The sequence below is a fragment of the Pongo pygmaeus genome, chromosome X (assembly GCF_028885625.2).
Source record: "Pongo pygmaeus isolate AG05252 chromosome X, NHGRI_mPonPyg2-v2.0_pri, whole genome shotgun sequence".
Taxonomy (NCBI): Eukaryota; Metazoa; Chordata; class Mammalia; order Primates; family Hominidae; genus Pongo; species Pongo pygmaeus.
This window is the reverse complement of record NC_072396.2, coordinates 67,428,268-67,450,751: the sequence shown is the minus strand read 5'-3', so window position 1 is coordinate 67,450,751 and position 22,484 is coordinate 67,428,268. Positions and strand designations below refer to the sequence as shown.

Genomic DNA, 22,484 nt, shown 5'->3' with positions numbered 1-22,484 from the left:
AAAGCAGTGTTAAGAGGAAAATTTACAGCCCTAAATGCCCACATTAAAAACCTATAAAGATCTAAAATTAGCAATCTAACATCACAACTAAAAGAACTAGAGAGCCAAGGGCAAACAAACCCCAAAGTTAGCAGAAGACAAGAAATAACCAAGATCAGATAGGAACTGAAGGAGATAGAGACATAAAAATCCCTGAAAAAAACAACCAATACAGGAGCTGGTATTTTGAAAATAAATTAATAAAATAGATAGCTAGCTATGCTAATAAAGAAGAAAAAAGAGAAGAATCAAATAGACACAATCAGAAATGATAAGGGGAATATTATCACTGACTCCACAGAAATACATAAACAATCATCAGAGAATACTATAAACACTACTATGCACATAAGCCAGAAAATCCAGGAAGAAATTAATAAATCACTGGATACATTGACCCTCCCAAGACTGAATCAGGAAGAAACTGAATTACTGAATAAATCAATAACAAGTTCTGAAACTGAGGTGGTAATAAATGGCCTCACAAACAAACAAAAAATGCAGGACCAGACGGATTTACAGCTGAGTCTTACAAAATGTACAAAGAAGAGATGGTAACATTTCTACCGAAACTATTCCAAGCAATTGAAAAGGAGGGACTCCTCCCTAAATCACTTTATGAGGCCAGCATTATCCTGATACCAAAACTTAGCAGATACAATTAAAAAAAAATAACTTCAGGCCAATATCCCTGATGAACATTGACACAAAAATCTTCAATAAAATACTGGAAAACCAAATCCAGCATCACATCAAAAAACATATCAACCACGATCAAGTTGGCTTAATTCCCAACATGCAAAATTGGTTCAACATATGCAAATCAATTAATATAATTCATGACATAAACAGAACTAAAGACAAAAACCACATAATTACCTCAATAGATGCAGAAAAGACCGTTGATAAAATTCAACATTCCTTCATGTGAAAAAAAAAACTCTCAATAAACTAGGTTTTGAAGAAACATACCTCAAAATAATAAAATCCATATATGACAATTCCACAACCAATATTATACTGAACGGGCAAAAGCTGGAAGCATGCCCCTTGAAAACCAGCACAAGACAAAGCTGTCCTCTATCACCACTCTTATTCAACACAGTATTTGAATTTCTGGCCAGGGCAATCAGGCAAGAGAAAGAAATAAAGGATATTCAAATAAAAAGGAAGAAAGTCAAATTATCTTTATTTACATATGACATAATTCTATATCTAGAAAATCCCATAGTCTTAGCCCAAAAATTTCTTAAGCTGACAAAAAACTTCAGCAAAGTCTCAAGATAAAAATCAATGTGCAAAAATTACAAGAATTTCTGAACATCAACAACAAACAAGCAAGCAGAGAGCCAAATCATGAATGAACTCCCATCCACAATTGCTACAAAGAGAATAAAATACCTATGAATACAGCTAACAAGAAAATGAAGGACCTCTTCAAGGAGAATTAGAAACCATTGCTCAAGGAAATCAGAGAGGACACAAAGAAATGGAAAAACATTTCATGCTCATGGATAAAAAGTATCAGTATTATAAAAATGACCATACTGCCCAAAGTAACTTATAAATTCAATGCTATTCCCACTAAACTACCACTGATATTCTTCAAAGAATTAGAGAAAACTATTTCAAAATTCATATGGAACCAAAAAAGAGCACAAATAACCAGGACAGTCTTAAGCAAAAAGACCACAGCTAGAGACATCACACTACCCAACTTCTAACTATACTACGAGGCTACAGTAAGCAAAACAGAATGGTACTGGTACAAAAACAGATACATAGATTAATAGAACAGAATAGAAAAATGAGAAATAAAACTGCATGTCTACAATCATCTGATCTTTGACAAACCTGACAAAAACAAGCTATTGGGAAAAGATATTCTATTTAATAAATGGCGCTAGAAGAACTGACTAGCCAAATGTAGAAAATTGAAATGGGGCTCCTTCTTTACACCTTATACAAAAACTAACTCATGATAGATGAAAGACTTAAATGTAAAACCCAAAACTGTAAAAAGCCAAAAAGAGAATCTGGGCAATACCACTCAGGACATAGGCATGGACAAATATTTCATGATGTAAATGCCAAAATCAATTGCAACAAAAATGAAAATTGACAGACATAATCTAATTAAATTAAAGAGCTCTGCACGGCAAAAGAAACTATCATCAAAGTGAACAGACCACCTACAGAATAGGAGAAAAATTTTGCAACCTATCCATCTGACAAAGATCTAATATCCAGAATCTACAAGGAACTTAAACAAATCTAATAGAAATAAACAAACAACCCCACTAAAAAGTGGGAAAAGAAAATGAATGGACACTTTTCAATAAAAGGCATACATGCAGTCAACACACATTTAAAACAAGCTAAGCATCACCAATTATTAGAGAAATGCAACTCAAAAGCACAATGAGATACCATCTCACACCAGTCAGAATGGCAATTATTAAATGTCAAAAAACAACAGATGCTGGCCAGATTGCAGAGAAAAAAATGCTCTTAAACTATTGGTGGAAGTGTAAATTAGTTCAACAGTTGTGAAAGACAGTGTGGTGATTCCTCAAAGACCTAGAGTCAGAAATACAATGGGACTCAGCAATCCCATTACTGAATATATACTCAAAGGAATACAGATTATTCTATTACAAACATACATGCACATGCGTGTTCATTGAAGCCCTATTCACAATAGCAAAGACATGGAATCCACCCAAACGCCCATCAATGTTAGAATGAATTAAAAAACATGTTATATATACAACATTGAATACAACGCAGCAATAAAAAAGAATGAGATTAGGTCATTTGTGTGGACATGTATGGAGCTGGAAGCTGTTATTCTCTGCAAACTAACATGGGAACAGAAAACCAAATACCATACGGTTTCACTTATGAGTGGGAGCTGAATAATACACAGATACATGGGAAAAGAACACACACTGGGGTCTGTCAGGAGGAAGTGGGGAGAAGAAGAACATCAAAAACAATAGCTAATGGAGGCTGAACTTAATACCTAGGTGATGGATTCATCTATGCAGCAAACCACAATTGCACACGTTTACCTATATAACAAATCTGCACATCCTGCACATATACTCCAGGACTTAAAATAAAACTTGAAAAAAATAGTTAGTACACAGAAAAACACAGCATATTATAACACTAAACGAGTGGTGTGTAAACTGCCTTTATCATAAGTAAAAAGATTAAATCCTAAGTAAAAAGATTAAATGATGAGCCAATCAAAAATAATAACTACAACAAGTTTTCAAAACATAGTAGTATAATTAAATATAAATAGAAAAAACAAAAAGGTAAAAAGCTGGGGGATAAAGTTGAGGCACTGAGTTTTTTTTTAAATTACACATTAAATTCTAGGGTACATGTGCACAACATGCAAGTTTGTTACATATGTATACGTGTGCCATGTTGGTGTGCTGCACCCATTAACTCTTCATTTATATTAGATATATCTCCTAATGCTATCCCTCCTCCCTCCCCTCACACCACGACAGGCCCCAGTGTGTGATGTTCCCCACCCAGTGTCCAAGTATTCTCATTGTTTAATTCCCACCTATGAGTGAGAATATGCGGTGTTTGGTTTTCTGTCCTTGTGATAGTTTGCTCAGAATGATGGTCTCCGGCTTCATCCATGTCCCCACAAAGGACATGAACTCATCCTTTTTTATGGAGGCATAGTATTTCATGATGCATGTGGGCCACATTTTCTTAATCCAGTCTATCATGGATGGACATTTGGGTTGGTTCCAAGTCTTTGCTATTGTGAACAGTGCTGCAATAAACATATGTGTGCATGTGTCTTTATAGCAGCATGATTTATAATCCTTTGGGTATATGCCCAGCAATGGGATGGCTGGGTCAAATGGTGTTTCTAGTTCTATATCCCTGAGGAATCACCACACTGTTTTCCACAATGGTTGAACTAGTTTACAGTCCCACCAACAGTGTAAAAGTGTTCATATTCCTCCACATCCTCTCCAGCACCTGTTGTTTCCTGGCTTTTTAATGATTGCCATTGTAACTGGTGTGAGATGGTATCTCATTGTGGTTTTGATTTGCATTTCTCTGATGGCCAGAGATGATGAGCATTTTTTCATGTGTCTGTTGGTTGCATAAATGTCTTCTTTTGAGAAGTGTCTGTTCATATCCTTTGCCCACTTGTTGATGGGGTTGTTTGTTTTTTTCTTGTAAATTGGCTTAAGTTCTTGGTAGATTCTGGATATTAGCCCTTTGTCAGATGAGTAGATTGCAAAATTTTCTCCCATTCTGTAGGTTGCCTGTTCACTCTGATGACTGTTTCTTTTGCTGTGCAGAAGCATTTCAGTTTAATTAGATCCATTTGTCAATTTTGGCTTTTGTTGTCATTGGTTTTGGTGTTTTAGTCATGAAGTCCTTGCCCGTGCCTATGTCCTGAATGTTATTGCCCAGGTTTTCTTCTAGGGTTTTTATGGCTTTAGGTTTAACAGTTAAGTCTTTAATCCATCTTCAATTAATTTTTGTATAAGGTGTAAGGAAGGGATCCAGTTTCAGCTTTCTACACATAGCTAGCCAGTTGTCCCAGCACCATTTATTAAATAGGGAATCCTTTCCCCATTTCTTGTTCTTGTCAGGTTTGTCAAAGATCAGACGGTTGTACATGGGTGGTATTATTTCTGGGGGCTCTATTTGGTTCCATTGATCTATATCTCTGTTTTGGTAGCAGTACCATGCTGTTTTGGTTACTGCAAAGGCATTGAGTTTTTATTAGTTTTCCTTTTGTTTGTTTTTACAAACATTTTTGTTGTTATCAGGTTAAAATAATGGATTATAATAAAGTATTTACAAACCTCAGGGCAACCTCAAACAAAAAACATATGATGTACACCAAAATAAAAAGCAACGAATTGTATCATAGTACCAGAGAAAATTATCTTCAATAAAAAGACAGGAAGGAAAGAAATAAGAAAACAAAACCACATCACAATCAGAAAACAAATAAAAAATGGCAGGATTAAGTTTTATCAATAATAGCATTGAGAGGATGGAGCCAAGATGGACGAATAGGAACAGCTCCAGTCTTCAGCTCCCAGCCTGAGCAATGCAGAAGACAAGTGATTTCTGCATTTCCAACTGAGGTACAGGGCTCATCTCACTGGAGAATGCCAGACAGTGGGTGAAGGACAGTGGGTGCAGCACACCATGCATGAGTGGAAGCAGGGCGAGGCATCACCTCACCTGGGAAGCACAAGGGGTCAGGGAATTCCCTCTCCTAGTTAAAGAAAGGGGTGACACATGCCACCTGGAAAATCGGGTTACTCCCATCCTAATACTGCGCTTTTCCAACAGGCTTAACAAACGGCACACCACGAGATTATATCCCGCACATGGTTTGGAGGGTCCTAAGCCCACAGAGCCTTGCTCATTGCTAGCACAGCAGTCTGAGATCAAACTGCAAGGTGGCAGTGAGGCTGGCGGAGGGGTGCCCACCATTGCCGAGGCTTCAGTAGGTAAACAAAGAGGCCAGGAAGATCGAATTGGGTGGAGCCCAACACAGCTCAAGGAGGCCTGCCTGCCTCTGTAGGCTACACCTCTGCGGGCAGCGCACAGACAAACAAAAGGCAACAGTAACCTCTGCAGACTTAAATGTCCCTGTCTGACAGCTTTGAAGAGATTAGTTGTTCTCCCAGCATGCAGCTTGAGATGTGAGAACGAGCAGACTGCCTCCTCAAGTGGGTCCCTGAACCCCGAGTAGCCTAACTTGGAGGCACTCCCCAGGAGGGGTGGACTGACACCTCACACGGCTGGGTACTCCTCTAAGACAAAACTTCCAGAGGAACGATCAGGCAGCAGCAATTGCGGTTCACCAATATCTGCTGTTTTGCAACCACCGCTGCTGATACCCAGGCAAACAGGGTCTGGAATGGACCTCCAACAAACTCCAACAGACCTGTAGCTGAGGGTCCTGACTATTAGAAGGAAAACTAACAAACAGAAAGGACATCCACACCAAAAACCAGTCTGTACATCACCATCATCAAAGACCAAAAGTAGATAAAACCACAAAGATGGGGAAAAAACACAGCAGAAAAACCAGAAACTCTAAAAATCAAAGCACCTCTCCACCTCCAAAGGAACACAGCTCCTCACCAGCAATGGAAAAACGCCAGAAGGAGACTGACTTTGACGAGTTGTGAGAAGTCCTGAGTGACTTACAAAGAGACTTAGACTCCCACACAATAATAATTGGAGACTTTAACACCCCATTATCAACATTACACAGATCAACAAGACAGAAAGTTAACAAGGATATCCAGGAATTGAACTCAGCTCTGCACCAAGTGGACCTAATAAACATCTACAGAACTCTCCACCCCAAATCAACAGAATATACATTCTTTTCAGCACCACACCACACCTATTCCAAAATTAACAAAATAGTTGGAAGTAAAACACTCCTCAGCAAATGTAAAAGAACAGAAATTATAACAAACTGTCTCTCAGACCACAGTGCAATCACACTAGAACTCAGGAAAAAGAAACTCTCTCAAAACCACTCAACTACATGGAAACTGAACAACCTGCTCCTGAATGACTACTGGGTACATAACGAAATGAAGGAAGAAATAAAGATGTTCTTTGAAACCAACAACAACCAAGACACAACATACCAGAATCTCTGGAACACATTCAAAGCAGTGTGTAGAGGAAAATTTATAGCACTACATGCCCACAAGAGAAAGCAGAAAAGATCTAAAATTGACACCCTAACATCACAATTAGAAGAACTAGAGAAGCAAGAGAAAACACATTCAAAAGCTAGCAGAAGGCAAAAAATAACTAAGATCAGAGCAGAAATGAAGCAAATAGAGACACAAAAAACCCTTCAAAAAATCAATGAATCTAGGAGCTCCTTTTTTGAAAAGATAAACAAAATTGATAGACCGCTAGCAAGACTAATAAAGAAGAAAAGAGAGAAGAATCAAATAGATGCAATAAAAAATGATAAAGGGGATTTCACCACCGATCCCACAGAAATACAAACTACCATCACAGAATACCATAAACACCTCTATGCAAATAAACTAGATAATCTAGAAGAAATGAATAAATTCCTTGACACATACACCTTCCCAAGACTAAACCAGGAAGAAGTTGCATCCCTGAATAGACCAATAACAGGATCTGAAATTGTGGCAATAATCAATAGCTTACCAACCAAAAAAAGTCCAGGACCAGATGGATTCACAGCCGAATTCTACCAAAGCTACAAGGAGGAGCTGGTACCATTCCTTCTGAAACTATTCCAATCAACAGAAAAAGAGGGAGTCCTCCCTAACTCATTTTATGAGACCAGCATAATCCTGATACCAAAGCCTGTCAGAGACACAACAAAAAAAGAGAACTTTAGACCAATATCCTTGATGAACATTGATGCAAAAATCCTCAATAAAATACTGGCAAACCGAATCCAGCAGCACATCAAAAGCATATCCACCATGACCAAGTGGGCTTCATCCCTGGGATGCAAGACTGCTTCAACATACGAAAATCAATAAATGTAATCCAGCATATAAACAGAACTAAAGACAAAAACCACATGATTATCTCAATAGATGCAGAAAAGGCCTTTGACAAAATTCAACAACACTTCATGCTAAAAACTCTCAATAAATTAGGTATTGATGGAACGTATCTTAAAATCATAAGAGCTACCTATGACAAACTCACAGCCAATATCATATTGAATGGACAAAAACTGAAAGCATTCCATTTGAAAACTGGCACAAGACAGGGATGACCTCTCTCATCACTGCTATTCAACATTGTGTTGGAAGTTCTGGCCAGGGCAATCAGGCAGGAGAAAGAAATAAAGGACATGCAATTAGGAAAAGAGGAAGTCAGATTGTCCCTGTTTGCAGATGACATGATAGTATATCTAGAAAACCCCATCATCTCAGCTCAAAATCTCCTTAAGCTGATAAGCAACTTCAGCAAAGTCTCAGGATACAAAATCCATGTGCAAAGATCACAAGCATTCTTAAACACCAATAACAGACAAACAGAGAGCCAAATCATGAGTGAACTCCCATTCACAATTGCTTCAAAGAGAATAAAATACCTAGGAATCCAACTTACAAGGGATGTGAAGGACCTCTTCAAGGAGAACTACAAACCACTGCTCAATGAAATAAATGAGGAAACAAAGAAATGGAAGAGCATTCCATGCTCATGGGTAGGAAGAATCAATATCATGAAAATGGCCATACTGCCCAAGGTAATTTACAGATTCAATGCCGTCCCCATCAAGCTACCAAGGACTTTCTTCACACAATTGGAAAAATCTACTTTAAAGTTCATATGGAACCAAAAAACAGTCCTCATTGCCAAGTCAGTCCTAAGCCAAAAGAACAAAGCTGGAGGCATCATGCTACCTAACTTCAAATTATACTAAAGGCCACAGTAGTCAAAACAGTGTAGTACTGGTACCAAAACAGAGATATAGACCAATGGAACAGAACAGAGCCCTCAGAAATAATGCCACTTATCTACAACTATCTGATCTTTGACAAAGCTGATAAAAACAAGCAATGGGGAAAGGATTCCCTATTTAATAAATGGTGCTGGGAAAACTGGCTAGCCATGTGTAGAAAGCTGAAACTGGATCCCTTCCTTACATCTTATACAAAAATTAATCCAAGATGGATTAAAGACTTAAATGTTAGACCTAAAACCATAAAAACCCTAGAAGAAAATCTAGGCAATACTATTCAGGACACAGGCATGGGCAAGGACTTCATGTCCAAAACACCAAAAGCAATGGCAACAAAAGCCAAACTTGACAAATGGGATCTAATTAAACTAAAGAGCTGCTGCACAGCAAAGAAACTACCATCAGAGTGAACAGGCAACCTACAGAATGGGAGAAAAATTTTGCAACCTACTCATCTGATACAGGTCTAATATCCAGAATCTACAATGAACACAAACAAATTTACAAGAAAAAAACAACCCCATCAACAAGTGGGCAAACAATATGGACAGACATTTCTCAAAAGAAGACATTTATGCAGCCAAAACATACATGAAAAAATGCTCATCATCACTGGCCATCAGAGAAATGCAAATCAAAACTACAATGAGATACCATCTCACACCAGTTAGAATGGCAATCATTAAAGAGCAGGAAACAACATTTGCTGGAGAGGACGTGGAGAAATAGGAACACTTTTACACTGTTGGTGGGACTGTAAACTAGTTCAACCATTGTGGAAGTCAGTGTGGTGATTCCTCAGGGATCTAGAATTAGAAATACCATTTGATCCAGACATCCCATTACTGGGTATATACCCAAAGGATTATAAATCATCCTGCTATAAAGACACATGCACACGTATGTTTATTGTGGCAGTATTCACAATAGCAAAGACTTGGAACCAACCCAAATGTCCAACAATGATAGACTGGATTAAGAAAATGTGGCACATATACATCATGGAATACTATGCAGCCATAAAAAAGGATGAGTTCATTTCCTTTGTAGGGACATGGATGAAATTGGAAATCATCATTCTCAGTAAACTATCGCAAGGACAAAAAACCAAACACGACATATTCTCACTCAAAGATGGGAATTGAACAATGAGAACACATGGACACAGGAAGGGGAACATCACACACTGGGGACTGTTGTGGGGTGGGGTTAGGGGGGAGAGATAGCATTAGGAGATATACCTAATGTTAAATGATGAGTTAATGGGTGCAGCACAGCAACATGGCACATGTATACATATGTAACAAACCTGCACGTTGTGCACATGTACCCTGAAACTTAAAGTATAATAATAATAAAATAATAGCATTGAATATAAATGGACTAAACTCTCCAAACAGAATACATAAACTGTATAAATGGATGAGAAAAACAAAACTCATTGATCTGTTGCCTACAAGAAAGACATTTCACCTGTAAACACACACATAGACTGAAAATTTAAAAATATAAAAAGACATTCCATGGTGATGGAAACCAAATAAAAAAGAAAAGGAAAAATCACTATACTTAGACAGAATAGATTTCAACATAAAAACTATAAGAAGAGGAATCCATGTAGGAGGCAGTTCCAAAATGTCTGAATAGGGACAGCTCTGGTGTGCAGCTCTCAGTGTGATCAATGCAGAAAATGGGTGATTTCTTTATTTCCAACTGAGGTACCAAGTTCTTCTCACTGGGACTGGTTGGACAGTGGGTGTAGCCCATGAAGGGTGAGCCAAAGCAGGGTAGGGTGTCACCGCACCTGGAAAGTGAAAGCGGTCTGAGGATTTCATTTTCCCAGCCAAGGGAAGCTGAGACAGACTGTCTGGAAAAATGGGAAACTCCCACCCAAATACGGTGATTTTCCCACAGTCTTAACAACTGGCAGACCAGAGGATTCTCTCCTGTGCCTGACTCAGTGTGTCCCACACCCACTGAGACTTGCTCACTACTAGTGCAGCAGTCTGAGATTGACCTGCAAGGCTGCAGCCTGGTGGGGGGAAGAGCATCCGCCATTGCTGATGCTTGAGTAGGTAAACAAAGCTTCTGGGAAGCTCAAACTGTGCAGAGCACAACACAGCTCAGCAAAGTCTACTCCCTCTATAGACTCCACCTCGATGGGGAGGGCATAACTGAACAAAAGGTAGCAGAAACTTCTGCAGACTTAAACGTCCCTGTCTGACAGCTCTTAAGAGAGCAGTGGTTCTCCCAGCATGGCATTTAAGTGCTGAGAATGGACGGAGTGCCTCCTCAAGTGGGTCCCTGACCTCCATGTAGCCTAACTGGGAGACACCTGCCAGTAGGGGCCGACAGACACCTCATATTGGTGGGTGCCCCTCCAGGACGAAGCTGCCAGAGGAAGAATCAGGCAGCAATATTTGCTGTTCTGCAGCCTCCTCTGTTAATACACAGGCAAACAGAATCTGGAGTGGACCTCCAGCAAACTCCCACAGACCTGCAGTTGAGGGACCTGATTGTTAGAAAGAAAACTAACAAACACAAAGAAATAGCAACAACATCAACAAAAAAGACATCCACATCAAAACTACATCTGTAGGTCATCATCAAAGACCAAAAGTAGATAAAACCACAAAGATAGGAAGAAACCAGAGCAGAAAAGCTGAAAATTCTAAAAATCAGAGTGCCTCTTCTCCTCCAAAGGATCTCAGCTCCTCACCAGCAATGGAACAAAGCTAGATGGAGAATGACCTTAACAAGTTGATAGAAGTAGGCTTCACAAGGTTGGTAATAACACATTTCTGAGCTAAAGGAGCATGTTCTAACCCATTAAAAGGAAGCTAAAACCTTGAAAAAGGGTTAGATGAATGGCTAACTAGTATACGCAATGTACAGAAGACCTTAAATGACCTGATGGAGCTGAAAACCACGGCGTGAAAACTTTGTGACACATGCACAAGCTTCAATAGCCGATTCAATCACGTGGAAGAAAGGATATCAGTGATTGAATATCAAATTAATGAAACAAGGTGAGAACACAAGATTAGACAAAAAACAGTAAAAAGAAATGAACAAAGCCTCCAAGAAATATGAGACTAAGTGAAAAGACAAAATGTATGTATGATTGGTGTACCTGAAAGTGATGGAGAGAATGGAACCAAGTTGGAAAACACACTTCAGGATATTATCCAAGAAAACTTCCCCAACCTAGCAAGGCAGGCCATCATTCAAATTCAGGAAATACAGAGAACATAACAAAGTTGCTCATCGAGAAGAGCAACACAAAGACACATAATCATCACATTCACCAAGGATGAAATGAAGGAAATAAAGTCAAGGGCAGCCAGAGAGAAAGGTCAGGTGACCCACAAAGGGAAGCCCATCAGACTAACAGTGGATCTCTTTGCAGAAACACTGCAAGCCAGAAGAGAGTGGGGGTCAATATTCAACATTCTTAAAGAAAAGAATTTTCAATCCAGAATTTCATATCCAGCCAAACTAAGCTTCATAAATCAAGGGGAAATAAAATCCTTTAGAGACAAGCAAATGCTGAGAGATTTTGTCACTACCAGGCCTGCCCTACAAGAGCTCCTGAAGGAAGCACTAAACATGGAAAGGAACAACCGGTATCAGCCACTGCAAAAACAGGCCAAATTGTAAAGACCATCGATGCTATGAAGGAACTGCATCAATTAACGGGCAAAATAACCAGCTAACATCATAATGACAGGATCAAATTCACACATAAGAGTATTAACCTTAAATGTAAATGGGCTAAATACCCCAATTAAAAGACACAGACTGGCAAATTGGATAAAGAGTCAAGACCCATCAGTGTGCTGTATTCAGCAGACCCATCTCACATGGAGAGACACACACAGGCTCAAAATAAAGGATGGAGGAAGATCTACCAAGCAAATGGAGAACAAAAAAAAAAAGCAGGGGTTGCAATCCTAGTCTCTGATAAAACAGAACAAACAAAGATCAAAAGAGACAAAGAAGGCCATTACATAATGGTAAAGGGATCAATTCAACAAGAAGAGCTAACTATCCTAAATATATATGCACCCAATACAGGAGCACCCAGATTCATAAAGCAAGTCCTTAGAGACCTACAAAGAGACTTAGACTTGTAGACAATAATGATGGCAGACTTTAACACCCCACTGTCAATATTAGACAGGTCAACCAGAGAGAAGGTTAACAAACATATCCAGGACTTGAACTCAGCTCTGCACTAAGTGGACCTAACCATCTACAGAATTCTCCACCCCAAATCAACAGATTATACATTCTTCTCAGCACCACATCGCACTTATTCTGAAATTGACTACATAATTGGAAGTAAAGCACTCCTCAGCAAATGTAAAAGAACAGAAATCACAACAAACTGACCTTCAGACCACAGTGCAATCAAATTAGAACTCAGGATTAAGAAACTCACTCAAAACCACACAACTACATGGAAACTGAACAACCTGCTCCTGAGTGACTAATGGGTAAATAATGAAATGGAGGCAGAGAAAAAGATGTTCTTTGAAACCAATGAGAATGAACACACAACACACCAGAATCTCTGGGACACATTTAAAGCAGTGTGTAGAGGGAAATTTATAGCACTAAATGCCCACAAGAGAAAGCAGGAAAGATCTAAAATTGACACCCTAACATCACAATTAAAAGAACTAGAGAAGCAAGAGCAAACACATTCAAAAGTTAGCAGAAGGCAATAGATAACTAAGATAAGAACAGAACTGAAGAAGATAGAGACACAAAAAAATCCCTCAAAAAAATCAATGAATCCAGGAGCTGTTTTTTTTTGAAAAGATCAACAAAATTGATAGACCACTAGCAAGACTAATAAAGGATAAAAAAGAGAAGAATCAAATAGATGCAATAAAAAATGGTAAAGAGGATATGACCATCCATCCCATAATAAACTAGAAAATCTAGAAGAAATGGATAAATTCCTGGACACATACATCCTCCCAAGAATAAACCAGGAAGAAGTTGAATCTCTGAATAGACCAATAACAGGCTCTGAAATTGAGGCAATAATTAATAGCCTAACAATTAAAAATAGTCCAGGACCAGATGGATTCACAGCCAAATTCTACCAGAGGTACAAAGAGGAGGTGGTACCATTCCTTCTGAAACTATTCCAATCAATAGAAAAAGAGGGAATCCTCCCTAACTCATTTTATGAGGCCAGCAACTTTACCTATTGTAAAGGTGCTACAACAAACATAAGAGTGCAGATATCTCTTCAATATACTAATTTTCACAACATTTGTCAGGGTAAAAATTTCTTAAGCAATACCCCACAAGCACAAGTAAACTAAACAAAAAATGGACAAATTGGATCACATCAAGTTATAAAGCTTCTGCATAGCAAGGAATACTGTCAACAAAGTGAATAGACACTCGACAGAATGAGAGAAAATATTTGCAAACTACCCATTTGACAAGGTATTAATAACCAGAATATATAAGGAGCTTAAACAGCTCTATTGGAAAAAAAAATAATAATCCTATCAAAAAATGGGCTAAAGATTTGAATAGACCTTTCTCAAAAAAGGCATGTAAATGGTTAGTTGACATATGAAAATGTGCTCAACATCATTGATCATCAGAGTAATGCAAATCAAACTACAATGAGATACCATTTTACACCAGTTAAAATGGCTTATATTCAAAAGACAGGCAATAACAAATGCCAGCGATAATGTGAAAAAAGGAGAACCTCTGTACCCTACTGGTGGAAATACCAATTAATACAATCACTCTGGAGAACAGTTTGGAGGCTCTTCAAAACACTAAATATTGAGTTACCATATGATCCAGCAATTCCACTGCCTGGTATACACCCAAAAGAAAGGAAATTAGTATATTGAAGAGATATCTGCACTCTTATGTTTGTTGTAGCACTGTTTACAATAGGTAATATTTCAAAGCAACCTAAGTGTTCATCAACAGATTAATGGATAAGGAAAATATGGTATGTGTACACAATGGAGCACTATTTAGCCATAAAAAGAATGGAATTCATTTATTTGCAACAGCATTGATGGAACTGGAGATCATTTTGTTAAGTGAAATAACCCAGGCCCAGAAAGACAAACAACCCATATTCTTACTTACTTGTGGGACCTAAGACTCAAAACCACTGAACTAATGGACATAGATAATAGAAGGATGGTTACCAGAGTCTCAGAGATATAGTGGGTGGCCAAAGTGGGGAAGGCAGGGATAGTTAATGGGTACAAAAAATAGTTAAAAAAATAAATAAGACCTACTATTTGATAGCACAACTAGGTGACTGTAGTCAATAATAGTTGTACATTTTAAAATAAAGAGTGTAATTGAATTGTTTGTAACTCAATGGATAAATACTTGAAAGGATGGATACCCCATTTTCTGTGATGTGCTTATTTCACATTGCACGCCTATACCAAAATATCTCATATAATTCATAAATTTATACACCTACTATGTACTCCCAACAATTAAAAATAAATAAATAAAAGGAAAATATGGTACATATATACCATGGAATACTATACAGCCACACAAAAAAATGAGATCATGTCTGACATGGTTTGGCTGTGTTCTCACCCAAATTTCATCTTGAATTGTAGTTTCCATAATCCCCATGTGTCCTGGGAGAAACCTGATGGGAGGTAATTGAATCATGGGAGCGGTAACCCCCCTGCTACTGTTCTTGTGATAGTGAGTTCATATGAGATCTGATTGTTTTATAAGGGGTTTTGCCCCTTTGCTCAGCACTCATTTTCCTTCCTGCTACCATGTGAAGAAGGATGTGTTCATTTTCCCTGCCCCAATGATTGTAGGTTTCCTGAGGCCTTCCCTGCCATGCTGAACTGTGACTTAATTAAACCTCTTTCCTTTATAAACTATCCAGTCTTGGGTATGTTTTTATGAGCAGTGTGAGAACAAATTAATACAATGTTTTTTGCAGCAACATGGATGGAGCTAGAGGTTATTGTCCTAAGTGAACAATAATGCAGGAACATAAAACCAAATACTGCATGTTCTCATTTATAAGTGGTAGCTAAACTTTGAATACACATGGATACGTGTGTACTTGAAGGTGGAAGGTGGGAGGATGGAGAGCCTTGAAAAACTACCAGGTACTATGTTTATTATCTGAGTGATGAAATAATGTGTACACCAACTGTTACACTCAATTTACCTATATAAAAAACCTGCACGTGTACCCCTTAACCTAAAAGTAAAAAAAAAAAGGAAAGAGAAAGCGGTGATGGTTGTACAGTTTCATACATATACGAAAAATGATCAATCTTATACTTTAAGAGGGTAAATTTGATGATATGTAAATTATATTTCTATAGAAAAATTATATGAATGTTCAAATCAGTCCTGAAAAGCCACATATTGTAGAATTCCATTTATACAAAATTTCCAGAATAAACAAATCTATAAAGGCAAAAAGTTAACTAGTGATTGCCAAGTTCTGAGCTTGTGGGGAAGGTCTCAGGGAGACATAGTGAGTACTTGATACAGTGTTTCATTTTGAGTTGATGGACATATTCTTAAACTGATTGTATACTGTGAGTATACAAAAAAATTATCGAATGTTACATCTTAAAAAGGTGAACTTTCATTGGCAAGGACTTCATGTCTAAAACACCAAAAGCAATGGCAACAAAAGCCAAAATTGACAAATGGGATCTAATTAAACTAAAGAGCTTCTGCACAGCAAAGGAAACTACCATCAGAGTGAACAGGCAGCCTACAAAATGGGAGAAAATTTTCGCAACCTACTCATCTGACAAAGGGCTAATATCCAGAATCTACAATGAACTCAAACAAATTTACAAGAAAAAAACAAACAACCGCATCAAAATGTGGGCGAAGGACATGAACAGACACTTCTCAAAAGAAGACATTTATGCAGCCAAAAAACACATGAAAAAATGCTCACCATCACTGGCCATCAGAGAAATGCAAATCAAAACCACAATGAGATACCATCTCACACCAGTTAGAATGGCAATCATTAAAAAGTCAGGAAACAACAGGTGCTGGAGAGGATGTGGAGAAATAGGAACACTTTTACACTGTTGGTGGGACTGTAAACTAGTTCAACCCTTGTGGAAGTCAGTGTGGCAATTCCTCAGGGATCTAGAACTAGAAATTCCATTTGACCCAGCCATCCCATTACTGGGTATATACCCAAAGGACTATAAATCATGCTGCTATAAAGACACATGCACACGTATGTTTATTGCAGCATTATTCACAATAGCAAAGACTTGGAACCAACCGAAATGTCCAACAATGATAGACTGGATTAAGAAAATGTGGCACATATACACCATGGAATACTATGCAGCCATAAAAAATGATGAGTTCACCTCCTTTGTAGGGACATGGATGAAATTGGAAATCATCATTCTCAGTAAACTATCGCAAGGATAAAAAACCAAACACGGCATATTCTTACTCATAAATGGGAATTGAACAATGAGAACACATGGACACAGGAAGGGGAACATCACACTCTAGGGACTGTAGTGGGGTGGCAGGAGGCAAGAGTGATAGCATTAGGAGAGATACCTAATGCTAAATGACGAGTTAATGGGTGCAGCACACCAGCATGGCACATGTATACGTATGTAACTAACTTGCTCATTGTGCGCATGTACCCTAAAACTTAAAGTATAATAATAAAAAAAAATAAAAAAAGTAGAAAAAACATTAAAAAAAATCTAACATCACAACTGAAAGAATTAGGGAACCAAGAGCAAACTAACCCCAAATCTAGCAGAAGACAAGAAAAAAAGCAAAATCAGAGCTGAACTGAAGGAGCCTGAGACACAAAAAAAGATTCAAAAAATTAATGAATCCAGGAGCTGTTTTTAAAAAAATAATAGTAATAAAACAAATAGACTGCTAGCTAGAAAAATAAAAATAGAGAAGATTTCAATGAACATAATCAGAAATGACAAGGAAGATATTACCACTGAGACGTTAGAAACACAAACAACCATCGGAGAATATTATGAACACCTCCATGCACACAAACTAGAAAATCTAGAAAAAAATGATAAATTTCTGGACACATACACCCTCTCAAGACTGAACCAGAAAGAAATTAAATCCCTGAACAGAACAATAATGAGCTCTGAAATTAAGGCAGTAACACATAGCCTACAAACAAACAAACAAAGAAGCCCAGGACCAGACAGACTCACAGCTGAATTCTACCAGATTTACAAAAAAACAGCAGTGCAATTCCTACTGAAACTACTCCAAAAAAATGACGAAGATGGACTTCTCCCTAACTTATTCTCTGAGGCCAGCACCATCCTGATACCAAAACCTGACAGAGATACAACAAAAAAGAAAACTTCAGGCCAATATCTTTGATGGACATTGATGTAAAAATTCTCAACAAATACTAGCGAACTGAATCTAGCACCACACCAAAAAGTCTATCCACCATGACCAAGTAGGCTTCATCCCCAGGATGCAAGTTTGGTTTAACATACACAAATCAAGTAACATGATTCATCACATAAACACAACTAAAGACAAAAACCACGTGACTATCTCAATAGATGCAGAAAATTCTTTCAATAAAATTAAACATCCATTCATATTAAAAGAAAAAAAAACTATCTTCAAAGTAATAAGAGCCATATATTACAAACCCAAAGAATGAGCAAAAGCTGAAAGCATTCCCCTTGAAAATCAACACATGACAAGGATGCCCTGTCTCACTGCTTACATTCAACACAGTATTGGAAGTCCTGGCTAGAGCAATCATGCAAAAGAAAAAAAAATAAAGGGCATCCAAATTGGAAGAGAGTAAGTCAAACTATCCCTGTTTGCAGATGACAAAATCCTATATCAAGAAAACTTTACAGTCTCAGCCCAAAAGCTTCTTAAGCTGATAAACAACTATAGCAAAGTCTCAGGATACAAAATCAATGTGCTAAAATTACTAGCATTCCTACACACCATCAACAATCAAGCCAAAAGCCAAATCAGGAATGAACTTCCATTCACAATTGCCACAAAAAGAATCAAATACCTAGAAATTCAGCTAACTAGAGAAGTGAATGAAAGATCCCTACAAGGGGAAGTAAAAATCAATACTCAAAGAAATCAAAGTTGACACAAACAAATGAAAAAAAATTCCAAGCTCATAGGTAGAAATGAATCATATTGTTAAAATGGCCATACTGCCCAAAGTAATTTACATATTCAATGCTTTATTTCTAATAAACTATCACTGCGATTCTTCACAGAACTAGAAAAAAAATCTTAAAATGTATATGGAGTCAAAAAAGATCCCAAATAGCCAAGGCAATCCTAAGCAAAAAGAACGAAGCTGGAGGAATCATGCCACCTGACTTCAATCTATACTACAGGGTAGTATAACCAAAGCATCATGATACTGGGACTAAAACAGGCATGTAGACCAATGGAACAGAATGGAGAACCAGAAATAAGATAGCACAACTACAACTACCCGATCTTCAAAAAATCTGACAAAAACAGGGAATGGGAAAATAATTTCATATTTAATAAATGCTGCTAGGAAAACTGGCTAGCAATATGCAGAAGATTGAAACTGGATCCCTTCCTTACACCATATACAAAAAATAACTCAAGATGGATTAAAGACTTAAGTGTAAGACCCAAAACTAAAAAAAGCCTTTAGGACAACCTAGGTAATAAAATCCTGGGCATAGGCACAGGCAAAGATTTCATAACAAAGACACCAAAAGCAATTGAAATAAAAGCAAAAACTGACAAATGGAATTTAATTAAACAAATTAGCTTCTGCACAACAAAAGAAACTATCAACAGAGTAAACAGACAACCTACAGAAAGCAAACAAATATTTGCAAACTATACATCCAACAAAGATCTAATATTCAGCATTTATAAGGATCTTAAATAAATTTACAATAACAAAAAAACAAAAAACTCCATTGAAAAGTGGGCAATGGACATGAACAGACACTTTTCAAAAGAAGACATACAGAAGGCCAACAAGCATATGAAAAAAAGAAAGCTCAACATCACTGATCATTAGAGAAATGCTGCTCAAAACCACAATGAGATGCTATCTCACACCAGTCAGAATGGCTATTATTAAAAGCCAAAAAAATACAGATGCTGTCAATGTTTTGAAGAAAAAGGAATGCTTATCCACTGTTGCTGTTAGTGTAAACTAGTTCAACCATTGTGGAAGACAGTGTGGTGATTCCTCAAAGACCTAAAGACAGAAATACCATTTGACCCAGCAATCTCACTACTGGGTATATACCTAAAGAAATATAAATCATTCTATTATAAAGACACATTCATGTATATGTTCATTGCAACACTATTTACAATAGCAAAGGCATGGAATCCACACAAATACCTATCAATATGAGACTGGACAAAGAAAATGTGGTATGGGTACACCATGGAACACTATGCAGCCATATAAAAGAATGAGATCATGTTCTTTACAAGGACATAGATGTAGCTAGAGGCCATTATTCTTAGCAACCTAACACAGAAACAGAAAACCAAATACCACATGTTCTCACTTATAAATGGGAGCTAAATAATGAGAACACACGGATGCATAGAGGGGAACAATACACACTAGTGCCTATTAGAGAGTGGAGGGTGGGAGGAGGTAGAGGATCAGGAAAGATAACTAATGGGTACTAGGCTTAATACTTGGGTGATTAAATAACCTGTAAAACAAGCCCCCATCACCAAAGTTTACCTGTGTAACAAACCTGCACATGTACCCCCGAACTTATAATAAAAATTTAAAAAAATCACATTGTACTCTATAAATATATGCAAGGAAAATGGTGGGTCTAAAAAAAATAGAAATCTGGAATTGTTGGGAAAGGGGTTGTTAATTGTTTCACAATGGGTGTTTAAAAGGTAAACAATAAGTGTCCATTACAATAAGCTATCTTTTACTGAGCATGTCCTATATTCAAGAGACCAAAGACAGATTGATAGCAAGACCCATATGGAAGACAGATACGTGAGATACAAGGAAATTCAGGCAGGTATTTGGCATTTGGGACATCTCTCAGCAGGTAGCAGAACCCCAGCCATCAACTTGGGGCTTCAAGATGGACTCCAGTAGCTAAGAGTAAATGACAAGAACAAGCCTTGACCCTTGTTCGTGAGAGCTGGTAATTTTAGGCAGATTTCCAAGGCAATGGGGGAAAAAAAGTAATACAGGAAGTGAATGACTGACTAAAACCAAGATTTAAGGTAGGGGCAGTGTCTGGAAAACAAATTGGAAGCCAGTGAATAGTATTGTGATTCAAGATTAAACAAGGTTCCCAGCAAATGACACTTGATGAGGAATCTCATGAGCCATGCTTTCACTTCCCTTGTCTCTAGTCAGTGATAGTTCCAAAGGCCAGTGTGGCCTTCGACCTATAGGCAGAGGTCATGTGGCTCTAGATGTGAGAGATGAGGAGGCCAGTAAGAGCCTGATGCTATCCAGGACTCTTCCTTCCTTCTTCCAACTCATGGAAATCTGAGGCTGTGAATAAGATAACAGGGAAGAAGGGAAGGGAGGCTAGTCAAAATTATTTTGGTCGCCAGTGACAGAAACTCAATTCTAACTGGCCTAAGCAAACAAAAAACAAACAAACAAACAAACAGACAGAAAACTATTAATTCAGATACCTAAATAGACCAAGGAAATTTGGATTCAGAAGTTCAATTACATCTTAGAACCTGGCCTCTCTCTTCATAATTCACGTTCACCCTCAGACATCTCCAGCTCCACCCTCAGCAACTTCAGGCTTTTATCACACATTTATCTACAATATACCATTGTGGTAAAGAGCACAAGCTCTGGAGTCCCACTGCTGGAGTTTGAATCCTGGTTCTGCCACTTACTCTGTATGACTTTGAATGTTACTTGACTCTGTATCCTCTATAAAATCTGGATAATACTACTATCTACCTCACCAAGTTTTTGTGATGATGAAACAAGTTAATATACATAAAGGATTTAGAACAATAATAAATATTCAACAAGTACTTGCTGTTACTATCTTAATTTGAACATCTATTAATTCCAATGGAAATAAAATATACTGTTACCAATAATCCCAAAAAAGTCTGAGAGTTGATTCAGTTTTGGTCATTTTCCATCCCTGAACATTCACTGTGAGATCTCATTGGCCAGAGCTGTATTATGTACCAGCCCATTGGAGTCAGGAGGAGGAAGTGTATTAGCCCATCTGAACCACATGGACTTACAATAAAAGAGGATGTTCCCCAAAAGGAAATTCAGGAGGCTGTTACCAAAAGGCAAAAAAAAAAAAAAAAGGTACTGGGAATGTAAAAACAAACACTAATAACAAAGATGCTCATACTAAGGTCCATCTTGGCTGAGAAAGGAAAGATCTGCAAGGATAAAGGGCATTTTCAAGTAAGCTCTGAAATACTCCTTGTTCCCTCTTCTTACTCTAAAGAAATAATAGCATAAATACGGTGGTGTCAGTGATGATGACAATAACAAAGATGACAGTGATGGGGCAAAATGTACTAGACAGCTGACATTACAAGAAAGCAATGGAGGCTTGGGAGATTTTAAACTAGAAATGTGCTTGGAATTTTTTTTTTATAAATAGCAAGCAATTCTTCCAGATTTCATGGATGCTGGGTCATTTGACAAAAAAAAATACAGATGTTTTTGGTCACAATAATTTGTCTCAAATTTTGAGAATGAGGTAGCAGCCTTTTGAGACATCTAAAATCAGGCTTCTACTCAGGTTCAGAAAAATCAAAGAGCCTAAAAAATATATTCTATATATTTTAACATCCACAAGTATTCCTGCATGGACTTTTCTGATGTTTCATTGCATTAATTCAGAAAAAGGTTAGAGTTTTTTTTTAAAAAAAA

General features: G+C 37.6%; 1 pseudogene; it reads left to right on the top strand.

Annotated features, from left to right (window-relative positions):
• The window catches only part of LOC129024105 (la-related protein 4-like), a 35,599-nt pseudogene extending 29,354 nt beyond the window's left edge, over positions 1-6,245 (top strand).
• The last annotated feature ends 16,239 nt before the right edge of the window (positions 6,246-22,484 follow it).